This window comes from Rhinatrema bivittatum, chromosome 5 (genome assembly GCF_901001135.1).
Source record: "Rhinatrema bivittatum chromosome 5, aRhiBiv1.1, whole genome shotgun sequence".
In the NCBI taxonomy this organism is placed as follows: domain Eukaryota; kingdom Metazoa; phylum Chordata; class Amphibia; order Gymnophiona; family Rhinatrematidae; genus Rhinatrema; species Rhinatrema bivittatum.
Genome location: NC_042619.1, coordinates 355,938,259 through 355,962,079, shown reverse-complemented (window position 1 = coordinate 355,962,079; position 23,821 = coordinate 355,938,259).

Here is a 23,821-nt window from a genome sequence, read left to right as displayed (position 1 = left end):
GGAATGGTTCGGGAGAATCGAAAAATGATTGATTTTTTCCGAAATTTCGGAAAAAATTCATTTTTGAGTTAGTGTGCGCTAACGGGAGTTAGTGCGTGCTAACTGTCGTTAGTTCGCGCTAACTCCCGTTAGTGCACGCTAACTCCTGATAGTGCACACTAACCCAAAAATTGGGGCCCCTGAAAAAAAACCCCGAACCACGGGAAAAACAAAATTAACGCAGGGGGCCCCCGAAACGACGCCCGACACAAAATTTTTACCCGAAGCACATCTCTATTCTTTCCTGTGCTTGCCTTAGTGAGATGCCATTTATGTTTTTGCCCTTGCTTTTTCACTCACTTCTATATCATGTTTTTCTGACTGGGTCTTATTTAACATAAGCAGTTGTTGCTCTTTCTATTACTCCTTTTAGTTTAGCCACTGTTCCTCAATTTTGTCTACATCTTCTCACTTTAGCAGCAACTTGTTAAGGAACTTTTCCATCTTGTCAGACTTGGACTTTTGCGTGATTACTCCCTGCCTTGGTTGTAATATCAGCCCATAGCCTCTGATGGTCACTGGTACTCAGATGGCTACCTAACTGGACCTTGGAAATGACTTCTTCATTCGTAAGCACTTGACCTGCCCAGAAACACCCTTAGATTGCCTCTTTTATGTGTACAAATAAACACCCAAGACTGAAAATATGTGCATGCTTTCGATGTTTATAAAATAGCGTGTATGCGAGTACAAGCTATTTATGTGTATTTATGCTAATTTACACACACAAATATTTTGACAATTCACCCCATACTTTTGAAAATCGAAAGTATGCATGTAAATTGTTTCTTCATCCTAATTCTGTCCTTGGGAATACCTCTTTCAAGTATCTGTAAAAATATATGCAAAATCGCTTCCATGCATACTGTTACATGCACAACCCCCGGGGTAATTTTCAGAAAGCCCTTTCAAGTGTGCAACTACTTTTGAATACCACTTTATTGTCTAGGCCAGTGATGGCAAACTCCAGTCCTCAAATGCCACAAACAGGCCTGGTTTTCAGGACATCTACAAAGAATATGCATGAGAAAGATTTGCATGCACTGCCTCCATTTCAGCGCACACCATATGGATTTTCTGTAACTACTGCTTAGCAAAGAAGGTGAACTGGGGTGAATTTACAGCTGTGAAGCAAACTACAGTGCAGTGTGTGGAAACCTAGGAGGACTAGGGGGCATTCCATGAAGTTAGCAAGTAGCACATTTAAGACTAATCAGAAAAAAAATTCTTTTTCACTCAATGCACAATAAAGCTCTGGAATTTGTTGCCAGGGGATGTGGTTAGTGCAGTTAGTGTAGCTGGGTTCAAAAAAGGTTTGGATACGTTTTTGGAGGAGAAGTCCATTAACGGCTATTAATCAAGTTGACTTAGGGAATAGCCACTGCTATTACTGGCATCAGTAGCAAGGGATCTTATTAGTGTTTGGGTAATTGCCAGGTTCTTATGGCCTGGTTTGGCCTCTGTTGGAAACAGGATGCCAGGCTTGATGAACCCTTGGTCTGACCCAGCATGGCAATTTTTTCTTATGTTCTTAGAAACTTTCACGTCTCTTAAAATCTCTTGACTCTCATTGTGCCACGCTTCCAGGCAAGTTTTATAAAAAATATCTTCCTCATTTCTTTATTTGTTATATTATTTGGATTTTAGTACCCAGCATGTTCCCTATATGCCCATTACTACTGAATTCTTATTCATTTAAGCTTTTAGGAACTTTTTGGTCATCACCATCCGCAAGATATGAAGTCAATATATTTACATTCCTATACTTTTTTTTAACTAAAGATCCATCCTCTACATTATTTCTGTAATAAAAACAGTAGTTCAAAATCAATAAACAAAAGAGAATGCACTTTCTGTTCCATGGAGCAAAGATATTGGACCTCAGATGTGTTTGTTTTGTAAGCTGCATATTTCTTGACACACTGAGAGGGAATAATACAGTGTCTGGGTATCCTGCTATGCTTTCTAAAATGGGGAGAGTTGCTTCTCATTGTTGTTTAACAACAGAAAGAGTCTGAAAAAAATGAGTAGACATTCATATTTTCCAGTTTAGATGTTATCAGTTGTGAGATCCATATTCAGAAGCATTCAGCCAGATTACTCAGAAGTTATCCAGCTAAATGGATATTTGGACCCTGATCTGGCCAAGTTCTAGCCGGATAACTTATTATCTGGCTAAAAATTTGGCCAGATAAGTTGGGGGTGGAGGGACAAAACTGGGAGGAGCTGAGTAGCCGTATAACTTATTCAGAGTTAGCTGGATAAGTTGTGTGACTAAGTCTGGTTGCCCCATAGACCAGTCCTAAAGTACTCATGCCACTGGATATACAGGGTAAGTGTCGCAGTCAGCAGCTCTCAGGACAGCCCTGTAGGCCACCTAGGGTTGTCAGCTTTTCCACAGACCAGGTCTGGACACTCAAGACCCGAGGGGGGGGGGGGGGGCTCATTTGCATACATTTGCACACCATTTATTTATTTATTATTTTTTATATACCGACATTCGATCTGAGATATCACATCGGTTTCAATTCAGGTAGTGTAGGTATATTTCCCTATCCCCAGAAGGCTTACAATCTAGGTTTGTACCTAAGGCAATGGAGGGAAAAGTGATTTGCCCAAGGTCACAAGGAGCGACAGCAGGGCAAACTCTGGTCTCCTGGTTCATAGCCCACTAACCACATGTGCATGGACTTATCGCTCGCATGTACGTATGCATTAGACCTCATGCCTATTTATCGTGGAAATCCTCAAAACCTGACTGGATTGCATCTCTTGAGGATAAAGTTTGGAGATCATCTGCTCTCATGCACATGATTAATTAGGGAATGCTCACACACATACTTACTGAGACTCACACTCACATACGTGTATGTGGGCCAACAGGCTGGGGAGGGATGGCTTGCTCCATATGGGGAGGGTGAGAGAGAGGTTGCATTCCGAGTAGGGGTTGGAATTGCTCTTGTGTGAGTGTACCTATGAGATGAAGCCTAGGGGGAGATGGGAGGAGGGGCATCAGTTACCCAAGGGATGTGTGTGTGTGTGTGTGTGTGTAAGTGTTGCTTGAGATGGGGAATTTTTATGGAATAACTGGGATATTGTAGTGCTCGCCCTTACTTTTCAATATATTTATAAATGATCTGGAAAGAAATACGAGTGAGGTAATCAAATTTGCAGATGATACAAAATTGTTCAGAGTAGTTAAATCACAAGCAGATTGGATTAAATTGTAGGAAGACCTTGTGAGACTGGAAAATTAGGCATCGAAATGGCAGATGAAATTTAATGTGGATAAGTGCAAGGTGATGCATATAGGGAAAAATAACCCATGCTATAGTTACACAATGTTAGGTTCCATATTAGGTGCTACCACCCAAGAAAGAGATCTAGGCGTCATAGTGGATAACACATTGAAATCGTCGGTTCAGTGTGCTGCAGCAGTCAAAAAAGCAAACTGAATGTTAGGAATTGTTAGGAAGGGAATGGTGAATAAAATGGAAAATGTCGTCATGCCTCTGTATCGCTCCATGGTGAGACCGCACCTTGAATACTGTGTACAATTCTGGTCACCGCATCTCAAAAAAGATATAGTTGCGATGGAGAAGGTACAGAGAAGGGCTACCAAAATGATAAGGGGAATGGACAGCTCCCCTATGAGGAAAGACTAAAGAGGTTAGGACTTTTCAGCTTGGAGAAGAGACGGCTGAGGGGGGATATGGTAGAGGTGTTTAAAATCATGAAAGGTCTAGAACATGTAGATGTGACTTGGTTATTTACTCTTTCAGATAATAGAAAGACTAGGGGGCACTCCATGAGGTTAGCATGTGGCACATTTAAAACTAATCGGAGAAAGTTCTTTTTCACTCAACGCACAATTAAACTCTGGAATTTGTTGCCAGAGGATGTGGTTAGTGCAGTTAGTGTAGCTGTGTTTAAAAAAGGATTGGATAAGTTCTTAGAGGAGAAGTCCATTACCTGCTATTAATTAAATTGACTAAGAAAATAGCCACTGCTATTACTAACAACGGTAACATGGAATAGACTTATGGCCTGGATTGGCCACTATTGGAAACAGGATGCTGGGCTTGTTGGAACCTTGGTCTGACCCAGTATGACATGTTCTTATGTTCTTATGTCCTTCATTCCAATCTGTTCATGTATTCCAGCCTGTTCCTGTCTAGCCTTGCATGCCCAGCCTGCCCTGTCCGGCCTTGCCTGGTCCTTCTGGTCTTGTCTCCTCATTCCAGTCTGGTCCAGTGGTTTCTCATGTGTCTTTGTTCACTCTCAGCCTGATCTCCTGGATCTGACCTTTTGCCTTGGACCTGACTACGCTTGCCTGCCACCTGGACCTGACCTCTTGACCTGACCTCGCTTGTCTGCCGCCTTCGCAATTCTTGGCCTGTCTCCAGCTTCTCAGGTCTGCTGCCTGTCCTGACCCATGGACTCTTGCTCTCCTGACTGCTCTAGGGACCCACCTAAGCCCTGCAGGCTGCAGGAACCCAAGGGCTCAACCGGCAGATGAGGCAGCTGGTACAGGTGAAGCTCCAGCCTGTCCCGGTATTGGGTGCATTCTCCAGCTGCCAGCATAGGCCTCATAGGTTCTCCCACGAGACAGCATCTATTATGCCATAGCTCCAAGGGCTCCCTTCAATGCCACTCATTACAGTAAGCCAGATAATTTTATCTTGTTATCTAGCTGAGCTGTACAGTGGCTGATTATGAACCTCTCTTGATCAGTGCTGCCTCTTGTTGAAATAATTGATAAGGTTTGGTTTGAAATTTGCCCTATAAATAGCATACAGTACGGACATAATATATGCATTTTGGACCTTACTCAGCCAATTGTGGCACATAAAATAATTTACTTCAAAAGAATAATAAGTTTTAGTACATAGAAATAATTGCACCCTGTGTTAAAAAGCGTTTTCTCAGAAGCTCTGCTTATCTTGAAAAAATGTTTACACTCCCATCCTGACTCACATAATACATTATCAGTCTCAGTATGGATGAATATCTTTTTTCTTGGATATGCAGAGTCAATGTCACCAACATGAATAGGTAAAAAATGCTTGCCCACACTTAAATTGGCACACTGCTTCATTTAAAAATGTTCATACCCCTTTATGAATACCAACTCCAGGAGAAAACGAAACCAAATAACTTGACAGTTGTATTGGAATAAAACTTCTCTCTCTCTATATATATAGAGAGAGAGAGATGTAACAAGCCATTCTGCAGAGGTTAGGAAAGATTGTGTGCCAAAAGAAAAAGTATAAAAATGTCTTTCTCATCCTCATTCTACATTTGCATTGGTCTCGTGTCTTACGTCAAGCATGACATTTCAAGCAGGACCGATCACTTCACAGACAAGAATTCTGGTCTTTGCCCAGCTCAGAAGCTTAATTCTCCACTCAACTTAGAATGGCCTGGCCTGACTTCTATAAAGAGAGGCTGAACAAACCCTAATGCAGAGGCATGTCACTATGGCATAGTAACCTAGAGGTCAATACTGAAAGGGGGCTTTTCTAGCTAACGCCAGGCTGTAGCCAGACAAATCACGGGGCTTAAAATGCTGACAGTCTGACCACCCCGGACTTAGCCGGCTAAATGTTTATCTTGCTAAAAAGTTAGCCGAATAAATCTGAGGTGGTGAGAGGGTGTTCCAGGGGAAAGTGCACTTATCTGGCTGTTAGCCAAATAACAGCATTTTATGTCATTATCCAGCTAACTTGAGGGGTAGCATCCATTTCAGTAGCAACATCTGGAAGAGTTAGAATGCTAAACATTAGGGATGTGAATCATTTTTCAATGATTAAAATTATCGTCCGATAATTTTAAAATCGTCATAAATCGTTAAAGAACGCGATACAATAGGAATTCCCACGATTTATCATAACAAAAAATCGTTAATCGGGTTAGTGCGCACTAACCATTGTTAGTGCGCACTAACAGACAATGATACAAATTGACACTTTTCAGGTCAGTTAAGGTCAGTTTAGGAATGAATATGTATTCCTATTGGCTGGCTGCCCTCTTATTTATTGATGTTACCAAGGTTCCCACTGAGGTGATGGTTGGGGGGATGGGAAATGGAAACGGTTGGTAGCTTGACAAAAAAAAGTAATGTGATCAGTCAATGTGACTAGAACTTGTGCCCTATCCCTGATACCAGGGGTGTTGTGATCTTCCTGCACTCAGTGCCATATCCCTGATACCGGGGGTGTTGTGATCTTCCTGCACTCAGTGCCCTATCCCTGATACCGGGAGTGTTGTGATCTTCCTGCACGCAGTGCCCTATCCCTGATACCGGAATGTGTGCAGGAAGATCACAACACCCCCGGTATCAGGGTTAGGGCACTGCATGCAAGAAGATCACAACACTCCCAGTAACAGGGATAGGGCACTGCATGCAGGAAGATCACAACACTCCCGGTATCAGGGTTAGGGCACTGCGTGCAAGAAGATCACAACACTCCCAGTAACAGGGATATGGCACTGCATGCAGGAAGATCACAACACCCCTGGTATCAGGGATAGGGCACTGCGTGCAGGAAGATCACAGCACTCTCGGTATCAGGGATACGGCACTGCATGCAGGAAGATCACAACACTCCCGGTATCAGGGATAGGGCACAAGTTCTAGTCACATTGACTGATCACATTACTTTTTTTGTCAAGCTACCAACCGTTTCCATTTCCCATCCCCCATATATTGTCAGTGGGAACCTTGGTAACATGAATAAATAAGAGGGCAGCCAATAGGAATACATATTCATTCCTAAACTGACCTTAATTGACCTGAAAAGTGTCAAATTATATCATTTTCTGTTAGTGCGCACTAACAATGGTTAGTGCGCGCTAACTTCCTGTTAGCTTGCACTAACTCCCGTTAGTGCGCACTAATCGGAAAAAACGATTTTTTTACTAAAAAAATCGTGCCAAACACGATTTTCTTCTCCTGCCTGACGATTTTGATCATTAAGACGATCGGGCACACAATTCACATCCCTACTAAACATGCCTAACTTTCCCTGACAGCACACTGACTGCAGCCGGATGAGGCAGGGGCGGGCAGCAGCTCTAGCAGGGGAGGATCATCAGGGAACAGGTACACTCAGATGATGAATATCAACCATACCTCAGTCAATAGCTTAAGAGCAATAAGGCAGATGAAGAAGGGCTGCCATTTAGTGCAGAGAGATAGTACTGTTGTTCCTGTTTTTTGTTACAGACATTGGTGCAAACATGAAAAAGGCAGTTGGAAGATGGGAAGGGCTGGGAGGGGAACCATTTAATATGAACATAAGAAATTGCCATTCTGGGTCAGACCAAGGGTCCATCAAGCCCAGCATCCTGCTTCCAACAGAAGTCAAACCCGTCCACAAGAACCTGGCAACTACACAAACACCAAGAAGATCCCATGCTACTGATGCAATTAATAGCAGATGCCATTCCCTAAGAACATATCCAAACCTTTTTTGAACCCAGCTACACTATTCTATTATCCGAAAGAGTAAATAACCAATTCACATCTACTCGTTCAAGACCTCTCATGATCTTAAAGACCTCTATCATATCCCCCCTCAGTTGTCTCTTCTCCAAGCTGAACAGCCCTAACCTCTTCAGCCTTTCCTCATAGGGGGGCTGTTCCATCCCCTTTATCATTTTGGTTGCCCTTCTCTGTACCATCTCCATCGCAACTATATCTTTTTTGAGAAGTGGCGACCAGAATTGTACACAGTATTCAAGGTGCAGTCTCACCATGGAGCGATACAGAGGCATTATGACATTTTACGTTTTATTAACCATTCCCTTTCTAATACTGCACATGGGAGAAAAGGATGACCTGGGGGCTCATGGAGGAATATGGCAAGCTAGTCCTAAATGAATTGGTTCAGATGTATAGAATAATAATAGTAAAATGTAGAAAACGAATCATCTCTTGATGTAATAATTCACATTAGAAGAATTTTTTGAAAAATTCGCTAGAAATACCAATCCCCAAAAAAGGGAGTATGTTGAATATTTATGTATTTCAAAAAATTTTCTCAACAATATCAAAAGGAAAGATTTTTTAATAGGATGGCAGGAATGTTTTATATTTATATTATACAACACTACCCAGGTGTTATTCAATGTGTTTAATCATTAATGTCCCCCCTTCCAGCCACTATATTTTTTGCATGAAACGTGCAAAACTTGTGCAAAAATATTTTTTTAAACTTTATAATACTTAAAAAATGCTGAATAAACTTATAACTCACTATGAAAAATGTCAAAAATGTCCCGAGTTATCTGTAGTCAGGAAGGAGCAGCAATTCGAGAAAGAGTATTTAGGCATATACATTGCCATTGAAATGTCATATATTTGATCTTGGATAACATAGCAAACACACCTGACTACCGGTAATACAGCTAACATCCCTTGAGAAAAGATCCTTTGGGATTTGAAACGGGGCCTCGTCGGGCCATTTAACATCATACAGATAAATTGGGATGTTGTTGACATTTTTCATAGCGAGTTATAAGTTTATTCAGCATTTTTAAGTATTATAAAAGTTTAAAAAAATATTTTTGCACAAGTTTTGCACATTTCACGCAAAAAAATATAGTGGATGGAAGGGGGGATGTTAATGATTAAACACATTGAATAACACCTGGGTGGTGTTTTATAATATAAATATGAAATGTTCCTGCCATCCTATAAAAAATGTTTCCTTTTGATATTGTTGAGAAAGCGTTTTGAAATACATAAATATTCAACATACCCTCTTTTTTTGGGATTGGTATTTCTTGTGAATTTTTCAAAAAATTCTTCTAATGTGAATTATTACATCAAGAGGTGATACGTTTTCTACATTTTAGTGTCATTTTTGTAAAATCCCTCAAGTATCACGCAGTGCAATTGGTTTTTAGAATAATAATAGGGCATTTTCACTGGAGCATGAGAGATGGGCAGCTGCTCCATGAGAAGCAGGACGCAGAGGAGGTATCTCTGCACTGGCTAAGTCAGGATGTGGGCACCAGGTGGATTTCCACCTCTCTAAGGCTGCAGAGGTTAGTGGAGCAGCCAACAGCCCTTCAGGATTTGTTTCTGGAAAGCGAGCTTCGTGTTGACCATCCCCAAGGCCATCTTGATGCAGATGATATGAGTCCTCAAGCTCTTAAAGGACGTGTGTTATGTTTGCTAATGTAACTGAGCAGTATACCAGTACTGGATACACATTTGATATTCCTTTACCTCTGATAATTCACAGCCACTTATGTAAGGGATATGCATTCATTTTTAGGCAAACTAAAACGCGATGAAACACCCGCCTTTTGTTTCATTTACGGAAAAAAAAATTCTCTTCTGAAATTCATTCTCTTTTTCATTTACTTACATTTTGGAAAGTCAGCCAAAGAACCCTGAGAGCCAGTAAAGGTTTACGACCTACATCCTCACCAGGGCCTTCTCTTTATTATCCCCTACTTCCCCCAGAGGTCTCTCACCCCATTCCTTGGGTCTGAAAAGTAGAAAGGGACAGGAGCCATTCCTAGTTGCTTCTCCCTTGCCGAGTCAGAGGCGGGGCCCCCTGAAGCAGGCGTCGGTTGGATGGCTGGAAGGGGGGTAAGAGGCCTCTGGGGGAGTTGAGGACATTTTGCAAGTTCATTTTGCTGCTGGGGAAGTTGGGGGGCAGTTCATTTTTGGGTTTTTATTTTTAATGTTTATTTTGGCTTCAGGAAGCAAACTGAAGCAAAATAAATAGGAATTAAAAACTCCTATCTGAAATGAAATATAAAACAAAATAAATTTTCCATGCATGGTCAACTTAAATGTGTGCTGTGTTTGAGCAGCTGAGATATGTGTATGTGTGTATATATATATATATAAATTTAATTATTTTATACATTAGTGGTGTTATCCTATTTTAGGGTTGTCTGACGGATATATATATATATCCATCAGAGAACCCTATATATATGTGTGTATATATATATATAAATATATACATTTAATTATTTTATACATTAGTGATGTTATCCTATTTTAGGGTTCTCTGACGGATATATATATATATATCCATCAGAGAACCCTATATATATGTGTGTATATATATATAAATATATATACATTTAATTATTTTATACATTAGTGATGTTATCCTATTTTAGGGTTCTCTGACGGATATATATATATATATCCATCAGAGAACCCTATATATATATATGTGTGTGTGTATATATATATTAGGGATGTGAATCGTTTTTCAACGATTAAAATTATCGTCCGATAATGTTTATATCGTCTTAAATCGTTATAGAACACGATACAATAGAAATTCTAACGATTTATCGTTAAAAATCGTTAAATCGTGTTAGTGCGCACTAACTCGAGTTAGTGCGCACTAACTCCCCGTTAGTGCGCACTAACTCGATTTAGTGTGCACTAACTGAAAATGATACAAATAAACACTTTCCAGGTCACGGAAGGTCAGTTAGGAATGAATATGTGTTCCTATTGGCTGGCTGCCCTCTTATCTATTGATGTTACCAAGGTTACCACTGAGGTGATGGTTGGGGGGATGGGAAATGGAACTGGAAACTAACGAACACCAACAGAAAATGAAACAAAGTGTTCACACTTCCCAGGTCAGTAAAGGTCACTTAGGAATGAATATGTATGTATGTATTCCTATTGGCTGGCTGTGCTCTTATCTATTGATGTTACCAAGGCTAATACTGAGGTAATGGTTGGGGGGATGTGAAATGGAAACAGTTGGAAGCTTGACAAAAAAAAGTAATGTAATGAGCAGCACTCACGTGACTAGAACTTGTTTGTTTATTATTTTTGTTAGCAGGCACCTGAAATGCTAGTGCATGTTGAATTTGCCAATCACTGTGCATTTTAGAAAGGTGGTCCTGGCTGGAACTGTACACAGTTCAAATATATGTAATTGATTGTTGGTAAGTGTATTTTTTAAGTAGCCACACTGGCACAAGTATGTTTACTTTTCCTCCTACTTAACTCACTAGCTCAGCTTTGTAAGAAGGGCTTCTCTGCTTGTGTGTTGTTTTTGTTTGGTGTGAGGAGAGCAGAAACATCAGATCTTTATTCAATCTACTACAGTCATCTCTTACAGTGCCCTATCCCTATTAATACCAGGAGTGTTGTGATCTTCCTGCACACAGTGCCCTAACCCTGATACCAGTCTGAGACAGCTCCCTCCCTGCATTACTAGTGAGAGGCTGGCTTCACAGACAGGGGGGAGCTGCCTGACCCTCACTCCTGACTTCCCCCATGTCCCAGCTAGTGAATGGTGTGTGGGTGAGGGGGGGGGAGGATGGTGAAGTCTGAGACAGCTCCCTCCCTGCATTACTAGTGAGAGGCTGGCTTCACAGACAGGGGGGAGCTGCCTGACCCTCACTCCTGACTTCCCCCATGTCCCAGCTAGTGAATGGTGTGTGGGTGAGGGGGGGGGGGAGGATGGTGAAGTCTGAGACAGCTCCCTCCCTGCATTACTAGTGAGAGGCTGGCTTCACAGACAGGGGGGAGCTGCCTGACTCTCACTCCTGACTTCCCCCATGTCCCAGCTAGTGAATGGTGTGTGGGTGAGGGGGGGGGGAGGATGGTGAAGTCTGAGACAGCTCCCTCCCTGCATTACTAGTGAGAGGCTGGCTTCACAGACAGGGGGGAGCTGCCTGACCCTCACTCCTGACTTCCCCCATGTCCCAGCTAGTGAATGGTGTGTGGGTGAGGGGGGGGGGGAGGATGGTGAAGTCTGAGACAGCTCCCTCCCTGCATTACTAGTGAGAGGCTGGCTTCACAGACAGGGGGGAGCTGCCTGACCCTCACTCCTGACTTCCCCCATGTCCCAGCTAGTGAATGGTGTGTGGGTGAGGGGGGGGGGGGGAGGATGGTGAAGTCTGAGACAGCTCCCTCCCTGCATTACTAGTGAGAGGCTGGCTTCACAGACAGGGGGGAGCTGCCTGACCCTCACTCCTGACTTCCCCCATGTCCCAGCTAGTGAATGGTGTGTGGGTGAGGGGGGGGGGGAGGATGGTGAAGTCTGAGACAGCTCCCTCCCTGCATTACTAGTGAGAGGCTGGCTTCACAGACAGGGGGGAGCTGCCTGACCCTCACTCCTGACTTCCCCCATGTCCCAGCTAGTGAATGGTGTGTGGGTGAGGGGGGGGGGGGGGGGAGGAGGATGGTGAAGTCTGAGACAGCTCCCTCCCTGCATTACTAGTGAGAGGCTGGCTTCACAGACAGGGGGGAGCTGCCTGACCCTCACTCCTGACTTCCCCCATGTCCCAGCTAGTGAATGGTGTGTGGGTGAGGGGGGGGGGAGGATGGTGAAGTCTGAGACAGCTCCCTCCCTGCATTACTAGTGAGAGGCTGGCTTCACAGACAGGGGGGAGCTGCCTGACCCTTACTCCTGACTTCCCCCATGTCCCAGCTAGTGAATGGTGTGTGGGTGAGGGGGGGGGGGGGAGGATGGTGAAGTCTGAGACAGCTCCCTCCCTGCATTACTAGTGAGAGGCTGGCTTCACAGACAGGGGGGAGCTGCCTGACCCTCACTCCTGACTTCCCCCATGTCCCAGCTAGTGAATGGTGTGTGGGTGGGGGGGGGGGGGGAGGATGGTGAAGTCTGAGACAGCTCCCTCCCTGCATTACTAGTGAGAGGCTGGCTTCACAGACAGGGGGGAGCTGCCTGACCCTCACTCCTCCGGGGTATTGTGATCTTCCTGCACACAGTGCCCTATCCCTGATACCAGGGGTGTTGTGATCTTCCTGCATGCAGTGCCCTATCCCTATTAATACCAGGAGTGTTGTGATCTTCCTGCATGCAGTGCCCTATCCCTATTAATACCAGGAGTGTTGTGATCTTCCTGCACGCAGTGCCCTATCCCTGATACCGGGATGTGTGCAAGAAGATCACAACACCCCCGGTATCAGGAATAGGGCACTGTGTGCAGGAAGATCACAACACCCCCAGTATCAGGAATAGGGCACTGTGTGCAGGAAGATCACAACACCCCTGGTATTAGGGATAGGGCACTGTGTGCAGGAAGATCACAACACTCCTGGTATTAATAGGGATAGGGCACTGTGTGCAGGAAGATCACAATACCCCTGGTATCAGGGTTAGGGCACAAGTTCTAGTCACATTGACTGATCACATTACTTGTTTTGTCAAGCTACCAACTGTTTCCATTTCCCATCCCCCATATACTGTCAGTAGGAAACTTGGTAACATGAATAAATAAGAGGGCAGCCAATAGGAATACATATTCATTCCTAAACTGACCTTAACTGACCTGAAAAGTGTCAAATTGTATCATTTTCAGTTAGTGCGCACTAACTCCCAGTTAGTGCGCACTAACTCGAGTTAGTGCGCACTAATCGGAAAAAACGATTTTTAACGATTTTTTAACTAAAAAATCGTGCCTAAGACGATTTTCTTGCCCTGCCACACGATTTCTATCGTTAAGACGATATGGAAAACGATTCACATCCCTAATATATATATATATATGCTTAAGACAGGTGACGGTTGGTATGGAAGAGAAAGACAGAAGGCATTAAGATATGAACATAAGGAAAACAAGATTTTGATTAGAATAGGTGATGTGATTGTTGTCAGACTAACAGGGTTAACAGCGGCTTCTTATTCTTTTCCTATATGTTTCCCTCTTATGTAGGGGGGGAGGGGTCCTATGGTCTTTCAGCCATCCTTTGCCAGTCAAATACAGTTTTCTTTGTGGATGGCATTGATTCAAATCTTCTCAGGCTTTTGCCTCTGAGCCTCTTTCCTTCCTCTTAACATTTCCAGGGCCTTCCCACTGATGTACCGTTCATCTCCTCTTTCCGCGTGCCTGAACCACGTCAGCCCCCCCCCCCCAAAGTGCCCGCAGAGCATTCTCATCTCTTTCGTACCCGCTGTTTCTTCTTCCTTCCTTAGCATCCTGCTCCCGTGAGGAAATGCTGACCCTCTTGTTCTCCTTCCCTTTAATCCAAGATGGAATTCCTTTATGGCAGTTAGCACCAATCATTTTTCTTCACTTTAACCATCCGATCGGGGTCCTGGCTGTCAGAGATTTGCTTGTATTTATTCTCAGGAGCAGCAGAAGAAGGGGGAGCTGGGGAGGGGGGGGGGAGAGGAACACCCCCCTCTCCAGACAAGGACCTTCCCCTACAGTTGCCTCTTTATTGATTGGTTGGAGGGAAAGCCACGTGGCACTTGCCCACCCTGAATTTCAGGGTTGCCCTGTCTATGTTCCCCCCCCCCCACCTCCCCCCATACAATCAATTCTGTGGCCATTGCTGTACATTTTTGCACTTAAGTAGTCAGATTCCTCCTTGCACTTCAGGGTTTTTTTTTTTCTCCAATCCCCAAACATTCCATCTCATGACCTTCATCTCTAACTTTTTTCAGTGAAAACAGTAGCCGGGGGTTTTAAAAAAATAAGATAAAGTTGCTGAAATATATTTTCGAGGGGTTATGCAAAAGGAGGATTGCTTCAGCTAGCTTTTTCTATATTTTGCCTCGTGTTAAAAATGCGGAAATGTTTCTTAAACATAGGAGCAGTGGGAATCTATAGGACTCCGGCAGTGTATGGGGCCTGGACTTATTCTTTCATCCTTGAGCAAGAGGGCACATCCTCAACTCTGAGGGCTCTGAAAGGTTGAACAAAAAGACACGTGCGATTGGGTGAATATGTGTTTGTGGGCAGAGTGCAAGGCTTAATTGGGGCACCTTAGCTAGCACCTGCTCCAGCATAGCTGCATAGATAATTTTGCAAGCTGATCCAGCAGGCACTACCCACATATTTCCTACTCTTTAACCTCCAAAACGAATGTGAGCGAATCAAGCTCTTCATGAGCACTGACAAATTCAGCAGGGTTGTATTGTGCTGGCTACAGAACACAGTCCTGCAAGCCATTTGACGAGACATCCTGAAGCCTTTTCATTAAAGAGGAAGATATTAGGTTACTATAACAATACGTGTCCCTCTTCCAAAGTGTCTCAAACCTTTCACATGACAAGCAAAACTGGTGCTATTTGACAGTATCACTTTTCAGCTAATTTCCTGAAATCGGTAGTTTTATTTAATATGCCATCTGTTATTGATTATTTCATTTAATAAAAATCTGTCAACTAACTTCAAAAGGTAACATGGACAGTACTGCCAGCTCCTTCTCCCCCCCCCCCCCCCCCCCCTTTAACTCCCAGCTCCCAGTGGGTATCATATCCGATATGCAGGCCTGCATTTCTCAGTAGAAAGATCCAGGACTACAAGTCCCATAATTCTATGAGGTGTAAATAAAAAAAAACAAACAACCTTGTTCAGTCTTTTATGTCTTTTTTATGTGGTCAGTGTTAACATATGATATATATGCTAATTACAATAACTATTCCCTCTGGATAAAATTGAAAAAAAAAATCATATTTTCCAGATCTTTAATAATATTTGTACTAGACTTCCATATGGAAAGTTCCAGTTCATAGCATATTGCTCACTCAGACATCTCTATATTGATAATATCACTAGAGCTGCAGATAAGCTATATTGAGAAAAGTCCTTATTGAAGCTCGGCTCAGAGATAAAACATAAATCTGTCTAGATTTTAATACAAATGAACAAAGCACATTTCGAAATAATTTATCAATAAATAATGTTGGTCATATTTATAGTTATTCATTTAAAAGATGTTTCTGGTATTTTAATATTCAAGGCCCCGGGAGGTCATTAGTGTGAAGCAAAGTGAGGCAAACACTAAACTGGAGCATTTGGTTGTATTATATTACTTATTTTCATAGAATTGGGAAACAAGGTCAACATTCAAATAAAGGTTAATGTACCCAAAACAATATTAAAATGAAGAAGATAAATATAAGCATAATTATAGATCCCACTTTTTAATAGTCTTCCTAAGTCACCAATTGCCAGTATTTTATAAAACTGTGTGGGCAGAGAAGCTGCATGGTTTACAAAATACTATGTATTTCTGCCCCCGAAAGTATGAGCAGCAGATGTATCAGTTCTTATATTTATAATGCAGCAAAACATATACTTTACCTTTTTTTTTCTATATAAAATTATATATTTTATGCATGTAATAACTGGTACATGTGCACATAATAACCCTGGTTTATATGCGGAGTTTATAGAGAATGCGCTTAACTCTGCTTCTGGAAATTGCTTGCTTGTGCACGTACCTGGAATCAAAGGTTTGCTGTGACATCCACCCGTTCACTGAAACCTCCACCGGTTCACCCTGACCCCTCACCACTTAACCAAGACCCCCCGCCCAAAAATTGCACAGAAAAGACAAGTGCAATTTTAGTTCCACAACTTAATGAGCAGGTTTGAAAGTAGAAGCTTGGTAAACCTGTGCACGTGTACCGTCTACGAAAACAGCAACTTGTGCTTGGACTTCTGAACTCCGCTCCAAAATGCGCCTAAACAACAATCTCCTTTTTTCCCTGTTTCCATTGACAAGAGGCGTTTGCAAAATAGCCTGTATACACATATACATGCCACCCACCTGTGCATAGCCCAATTTTAATCAAATAACCCCAGCATAACTCTTAAAAATCAAGCCCATATATTTTGGGTTTCCTTTCAAAGAAACTGCAGAAAAACAAAATGGCAGGATCTTTTTATCAGCACTGGTTATGCAGTAGTAGTTAGTGTGATGATTGACTGAAACTTGCATTATTCTTCAGTTGTTTAAAATACATTCAAACAAACAAATCTGAAATATCCATAAACAAACTATGCATTTTTCACTCATATACAATTTGGGGTAGATTTTAAAAGGTTGCGCGCACATGTACACCCAATTTGATAACTTGCGCGCTCAAGTTATAAAATTTGGGGTCGGTGCATGCAAGGGGGTGCACAATTGTGCACCTTGCGCGCCGAGCCACACAGCCTTCCCCCGTTCCCTCCCAGGCTGCTCTGAAATCGGAGTGGCCTGTGAGGGCCTGTGTCAGATTGCGTGCCGGCAGGTTGCGCGCACCGGCCGGTTGCCAGCACGCAATCTCTGAGACAGTGGCAAATGGCCGCTGTGCCAGGAGCTGCTGACCCTGCCCCCGGACTGCCCACTCCCTGCAAGCCCCGGGACTTACGCGCATCCCTGGGCCTTATGCATGCCGGGCCTTTTGAAAATAGGCCCGGCATGCATAAGGCCTTTATGCATTAGACCCTTTATGTATTATACTGTACCTTCCCCAGTTCTGCTAGAGAGAGAGAGAGAGAGAGAGAGAAAGAGAGAGCACCTCTGTAGAGGGCAACATGTAAGTTTAGTATTTATCATCACCACACAGAAGCCTTTGTCCTCTCAAAATTATCAAATCAATGATGGAGAGGAGATATCTTATTTATTATTCAACCATCTAAATGTCTAATTTTTACCAGAGAACAACGTTATCAGAACTTGGTGCTTATATAATCCACTGTGTCTCGCCACGCAATGAGCCACAAACAGTATCAGCAATTTTGTCTAGCGCTTCACTGTAATCATTTGACGTTGTCTCCAAATAACTCCCACTATTTTTATTTAATCCATTTAATCCATGTAATCATTTGACAATTGCCTCCATATTCGGTTCAACATAGTGCACTCTAATTTTGCAGATGAGGCAATTGTCAATATGGAGGAAGATGACATAGAAAAGGAACATTACCCGTGTAACAAATGTTCTGTTTGTGATCAATCCTTTAGTGGGCAAATTTTACCTTTTTTTAAAGGGGGTAAATTTAAATTGAACGCACATACTGATTGTTCGGCAATCGGTGTTATCTACAGGATTTGGTGTCCCTGTCCACTTCTTTATATTGGGAAAACAAAAAGGTGTTTAAGAACGAGGATGGTGGAACATAGGAGTTCTATAGCAAGACAACGGATTGAGGCACCGCTAGTCCAACACTGTGTGACAGCAGGTCATATATTTGCTGGTTTTAGATTTGCGGTTATCGAGCAGCTGAAAGCTTCACAACGGGGTGGTAATTTTGATACTTTTCTTTTGCAAAAAGAACAGAAATGGATTCATTATTTCAAAACAGTGGCCCTTGGTGGTTTAAACAAAGAGATTGATTGGTCTGTATTTTAAATAAAGTTTATTCAATGGCGAGGAGCCCTTTTAAATGTGATTGACAGGTTATATTTCCGGGGTGGTGAGCAGCTATAAATACTCCTGGAGGAAGTGAAGATGGTAGCTTGAACGCTGAGCCGCCATTAATGCTGTAATTGAAGATAATGGAGAAGTACATCAAATGAAGTGATATTAAGAATACCAGTTTTTGAAAATTCAAAATTGGAGATTAAAACAGTGAGTAGTCACTTTGGGAAGGAATTGTTTAGTGGGTGTGTTGGATGCGTTTGGGTGAAGTGAGAATTTTTAACAGATGGTTTTGTTTTAGGTTTGAGATTTCATATAGAAACATAGAAACATAGAAATGACGGCAGAAGAAGACCAAACGGCCCATCCAGTCTGCCCAGCAAGCTATGCACTTTATCCATTTTTATTTCCCTTTTTCTCTCTCCCACCTGTTACTATCGGCTTCCAGAACCCTCCAGCCCTAATTCCCCTCCACCCCACCACCAATTTAGAGAGCAGCGCCGTATCTGCATCCAAGTGACATCCAGCTCAATTGGGGGTAGTAACTGCTGTAACAAGCAGGCCACACCCTTGCCCCATACTCTTACCCACCCCTGTTATTTTTTGTTTGTTTTTTTTATTTTTTTTTTGGAGATAGCAGCCCTCCATCCTTCCGCTTCGTGAAGGTGGAACAATAACTACTGGCCACTGGCATCCCGCTCCGTGAATGCCTCTGTGGCTACTGCCGCTCTGAGCAGTGTTTTGCTGCCTCCACTTTATTCACGCCCTCTAGACTTGATGGATCCACAGTGTTTATCCCACGCCCCTTTGAAGTCCTTCACAGTTTTGGACTTCACCACTTCCTCCGGAGGGGCATTCCAAGCATCCACCACCCTTTCCGTGAAGAAATACTTCCTGACATTGGTTCTTAGTCTTCTTCCATGGAGCCTCAGCTCATGACCCCTGGTTCTGCTGATTTTTTTCTGGCGGAAAAGGTTTGTCGTTGTCTTTGGATCGTTAAAGTTTTTCAAGTATCTGAAGGTCTGAATCATATCACCCCTGCTCCTCCTTTCCTCCAGGGTGTACATATTCAGATTCTTCAATCTCTCCTCGTATGACATCCGATGAAGACCCTCCACCTTTCTGGTCGCCCTTCTCTGTACCGCTTCCATCTTGTCTCTGTCTCTTTGTAGATACGGTCTCCAGAACTGAACACAATACTCCAGGTGAGGCCTCACCAAGGACCTGTACAAGGGGATAATCACTTCCCTTTTCTTACTCGATATTCCTCTCTCTATGCAGCCCAGCATTCTTCTGGCTTTTGCTATCGTCTTGTCGCATTGTTTCGCAGACTTCATATCATTAGACACTATAAGCCCTAGGTCTCTCTCCTGCTCCGTGCACATCAGCCTTCCCCCCCCCATCGAATACAGTTCATTCGGATTTCCATTCCCCATATGCATGACTTTGCACTTCTTGGCATTGAATCTCAGCTGCCATATCTTCGACCACTCTTCCAGTTTCCTTAAATCCCGTCTCATTCTCTCCACTCCTTCCGGCGTGTCCACTCTGTTGCAGATCTTAGTGTCATCCACAAAAAGACAAATCTTACCTTCTATCCCTTCCGCAATGTCGCTCACAAAGATATTGAACAGGACCGGTCCCAACACCGATCCTTGCGGTACACCACTTAACACAGCTCTCTCTTCAGAGAAAGTTCCATTTACCATCACACATTGTCTTCTGTCCGTCAACCAGTTTGCAATCCATGTCACCAACTTAGCACTCACTCCTAAGCTTCTCGTTTTATTCAACTAAGGCGTCTAAAAGGGGGCAGTGTTAGAATATATTCCAGTGGGAGCTAAGTATAACTTTTTATGAAAAAATAATATTCATCACTTATGAAAAATATTAACAAAAAGGAGACAATTAATTGAATTCAATAAATGGTTTTTGGGTTTAAGGGAAGTAAGGTTTTAAATGGATTAAATAAAAATAGTGGGAGTTATTTGGAGACAACGTCAAATGATTACAGTGAAGTGCTAGACAAAATTGCTGATACTGTTTGTGGCCCATTGCGTGGCGAGAGACAGTGGATTATATAAGCACCAAGTTCTGATGACGTTGTTCTCTGGTAAAAATTAGACATTTAGATGGTTGAATAATAAATAAGATCTCCTCTCCATCATTAGTTTACTATTTATACCACTGTAAGAGGGGGCACTTTTAACTCTGAGTGAGGGTTAGGGGTGGGGTAGGTTTTGAGGGGCAGTTTTACATACATAGAGATTTGAACAGCAAAGTTGGACATCAGTGAAGATTTTCTGTCATTTAGAGTGATGAAAGGTAAAAGAGGAGTTGATTTGTACAATGATCATTTGCTGGCTTTATGGTGCTGTCTACCTTTGGTCGTTACAGACCACTTCGAACTAGCTCTCTACGGAGCTGCCTTCTACATTGCATTCTTTGCTACATGTTGCATGAGCGAGCTGGTTGCCGCAGCCAATGCCCAACAAGACTGCTCTGGTCTTCAAGCCTTCAACAGTTCCATTGGAAATGGAAAGCTCAGTATCAGGATTTGGAGATCCAAGACCAATCAACTCAGCAGTACCCGAGCTGGGGGGGGTGTTCAGCTAGAGACAATGCACAACACATGATAAATAACATCAATATGAGGGGGGCTGTCTGTCGCCAGGGCCTGCTGGCCCTGGTGCGGCGACAGACCGGATGCCCGCACCCTTAGTTTGGCAGTCACCTTGCTTGGACGCGATGGGTGACCGGAATGCCCTGTGATTTCCTCCCGGGTGGCGAAGGGCCTTGCTTGGTTGTGGTGGGCCCGGGGATGGAGGTGACGTGCTGCCCGCACGGTGAAGGCCCCTCGGATGGCTTACTTGTGTTATAGCTCGGGTACGAAGCTGGTAACACTGTTTATTGTAATAAAGCCGCGGCCAATTTTATCCCACATCTAGTTTACGGAGTATTGTATTTTGTATATGTGAAGGTGTGTTACCGTGTCCTCCCACTCATTTCCTCCCCGGTGACGGACAGTCGTGGCTGCCCGGATTGATGCCTTTGAATACATCAGACTCTAAGCTTTTTACTCATAGATACAGAATAGGAAAAAGCTTTGTGAATCAGGTCCTTAATGTTTCGTTATTTCAGATTTTCGTCGATAAGAAGAGACAGCAGTTGCTGAAAGAAAGGCACTATTAGAACTTAATCATGTTAGAAAGGTATTGTTTTCTCTTTTTCTAACTGAATATATTAACTACTGCTTCCTGTATCTAAAATCCAATGAGTCCCAGCTCATTTATCAGTTTGATTCCAGAATCCTAATGAATTTTGATGAGTGGAAATAAACGGATCGATGAGGGCAGCCTCAGGTTAATCATCATATAACTCAGGACAAGATTTTGTGGAAATCAAAACATATGCTACCAGAGCAAAAAAAAACCAAAAGGGTAAAAAGTAATTTGACGTTGGAAATACTGTTGGCCTATCTCTATATTCATGTGCAGCAAAAGATGTGTCCTAGAGAAGACATTTGAAGGCAACATTTCTAGGTTTCAATCTAAGGCTGAAGGAAAAAGGCATTTCAGTCACTTGGCTCTAGTTTCTCAAAACATATATTTCAGGCAGTTGTTCAATTTGCACATGTATCAGAGGATGTGAAGCACTGGTAACCAATGAGCCACAAGAGAAATAGCCCCTTTAAATAGTTCTGCTGTGCTACGCTCAGGGGCGGTTCCACAACGAGGCAGGGTGAGACGGCAGCTTCAGGCGGCAAGATTCTGGGGGCGGCAACATTGCTCGCTGAAACCTTCCTGCCACGGCCGCCTTACCCTACATTCCGTGGGCAGGAAAACCTGCAGGGCTGGCGGCGTGGAGCAGTGTCCTGCCGGCGAGGGTTTCCGTAGCTAGCGCATGGCCGACATTCGCCGCGCTCTCATAGTGTGGCTGAAAAGCCGCTTCCTCTCCTCCCAGTACAGCTCTTTCTCTTCAAGACCAGAGCTCTGCCTGCCGAGGGAAGAACTGATGCGCGCCGGATCCTCGGGTCCCCCTAGCCCTCAGGGCCGTCTGTGAAACCGGAAGTGTGGTGGTGGTGGTGGGGGGGGGGGGGGGGGGGGGGGAAAGCTAAATCGGGACAGCACTGCTACTTAGCTCAGAGACAGCCTGTTCAGGCATTTGTTTCTCGGCAGTGTGGCCTGCAGGGCCGCACGAATTGTCATCAGCCTCCTTTAGTCCAGTCGGAGCAGGAAGAGCTACGCGGCGCTCAGGCCACAAAAAGAAGCAATGGCTCCCCCGTCCCCCCTGGGAGTCAGGTACAGGAGAAAGTGCAGCCCACAGTGTGGCAAAAAGATGCATCAGCTCCCCTCCCCCAAACGTGAGGAGCAGCGGGGCTCGCGGGGACGCTAGAAGTATCAATAGCCTTCCCTCTGCCCCCATCAGGAACAAGAGGAGCTGCGTGCTGCACGGGTCACAAAATGAAGCGCCGGCCCTCCCCCTGGCAGTTAGGAGCAGGAGGAGAAGCCTGGCCTGCCGGCAGAAAGAAGTGCCATCGGTCTAACCTCCCTATCGTCAGGAACAGGAGCGGCAGGGCCCCAGGCTAGAAGAAAAAGGAAAAGTCTGATGGGCCAAAGGAGAAGGATTCTGCTGCTGACCTTGTGCTTCCAGAGGAGCAGAAACAAATGAGAAAGCAAATGTGTGTGTGTGTATGTGTGTGTGTTTGTGTGATTGAGCATGTGGCAGTAGGTATGTGTGTGACTGAGCTTGTAAAAGGAAGCATATGCCATGTACTTGTGTGTGTGTGTGTGTGTGTGTATGTGTGTGTATGTACATATATATGAGAGGGTATATGGGTGTGTGTGAGTATATGTGTGTGTGTGTGTGTGTATATAAGAGAGTGTTTGAATGTCTATTTATGAGGGTGTGTGTCTGTGTATATGAGAGGGTGTCTGTGTATGTCTATTTATGAGAGGGTATGTGTGTATATGAGAAGGTGTGTGTGTGTATGTGTGATTGAGCATGTGGCAGTAGGTATGTGTGTGACTGAGCTTGTAAAAGGAAGCATATGCCATGTAGTGTGTGTGTGTGTGTGTGTGTGTGTGTGTGTGTGTGTATGTGTGTGTATGTACATATATATGAGAGGGTATATGGGTGTGTGTGTGTATATGAGAGGGTGTGGGTGTCTATTTATGAGGGTGTGTGTGTGTTTGTGTATGAGAGGGTGTGTGTGTATGAGAGGGTGTGTGTGTATGAGAGGGTATATGAGAGGGGTGTGTGTGTGTGTATGAGAGGGTATATGAGAGGGTGTCTGTTTGTGTATGCCTATTTATGAGAGGGTGTGTGTGTATATGAGAGGTTGTGTGTGCATGTATGAGAGTACCTGTATATATGTGTGTGAGAGATGTTAAAGTTTGTGCACCCTCCCTCCAATCTACGATAATCTCAGGAGGACTGGAAATCTAAATTTCCAAGGGATGAAGAGTGGAAGATTTTTTTTTATCCTTGTTAGTTTTAATTATTGGATGTAATGTATCAACTGTTTTGAAATATTTTATTAATGTTTGGTAATATTTTAAACATTTTTATATGTGTTTTTAATTGGCGGCTGTTCTATTTATCAGCAGATTTGACATTCTTTTTATTGGTATGTTTAATGTTTTATATTTCTTGATTGTGTTTGCATTGCT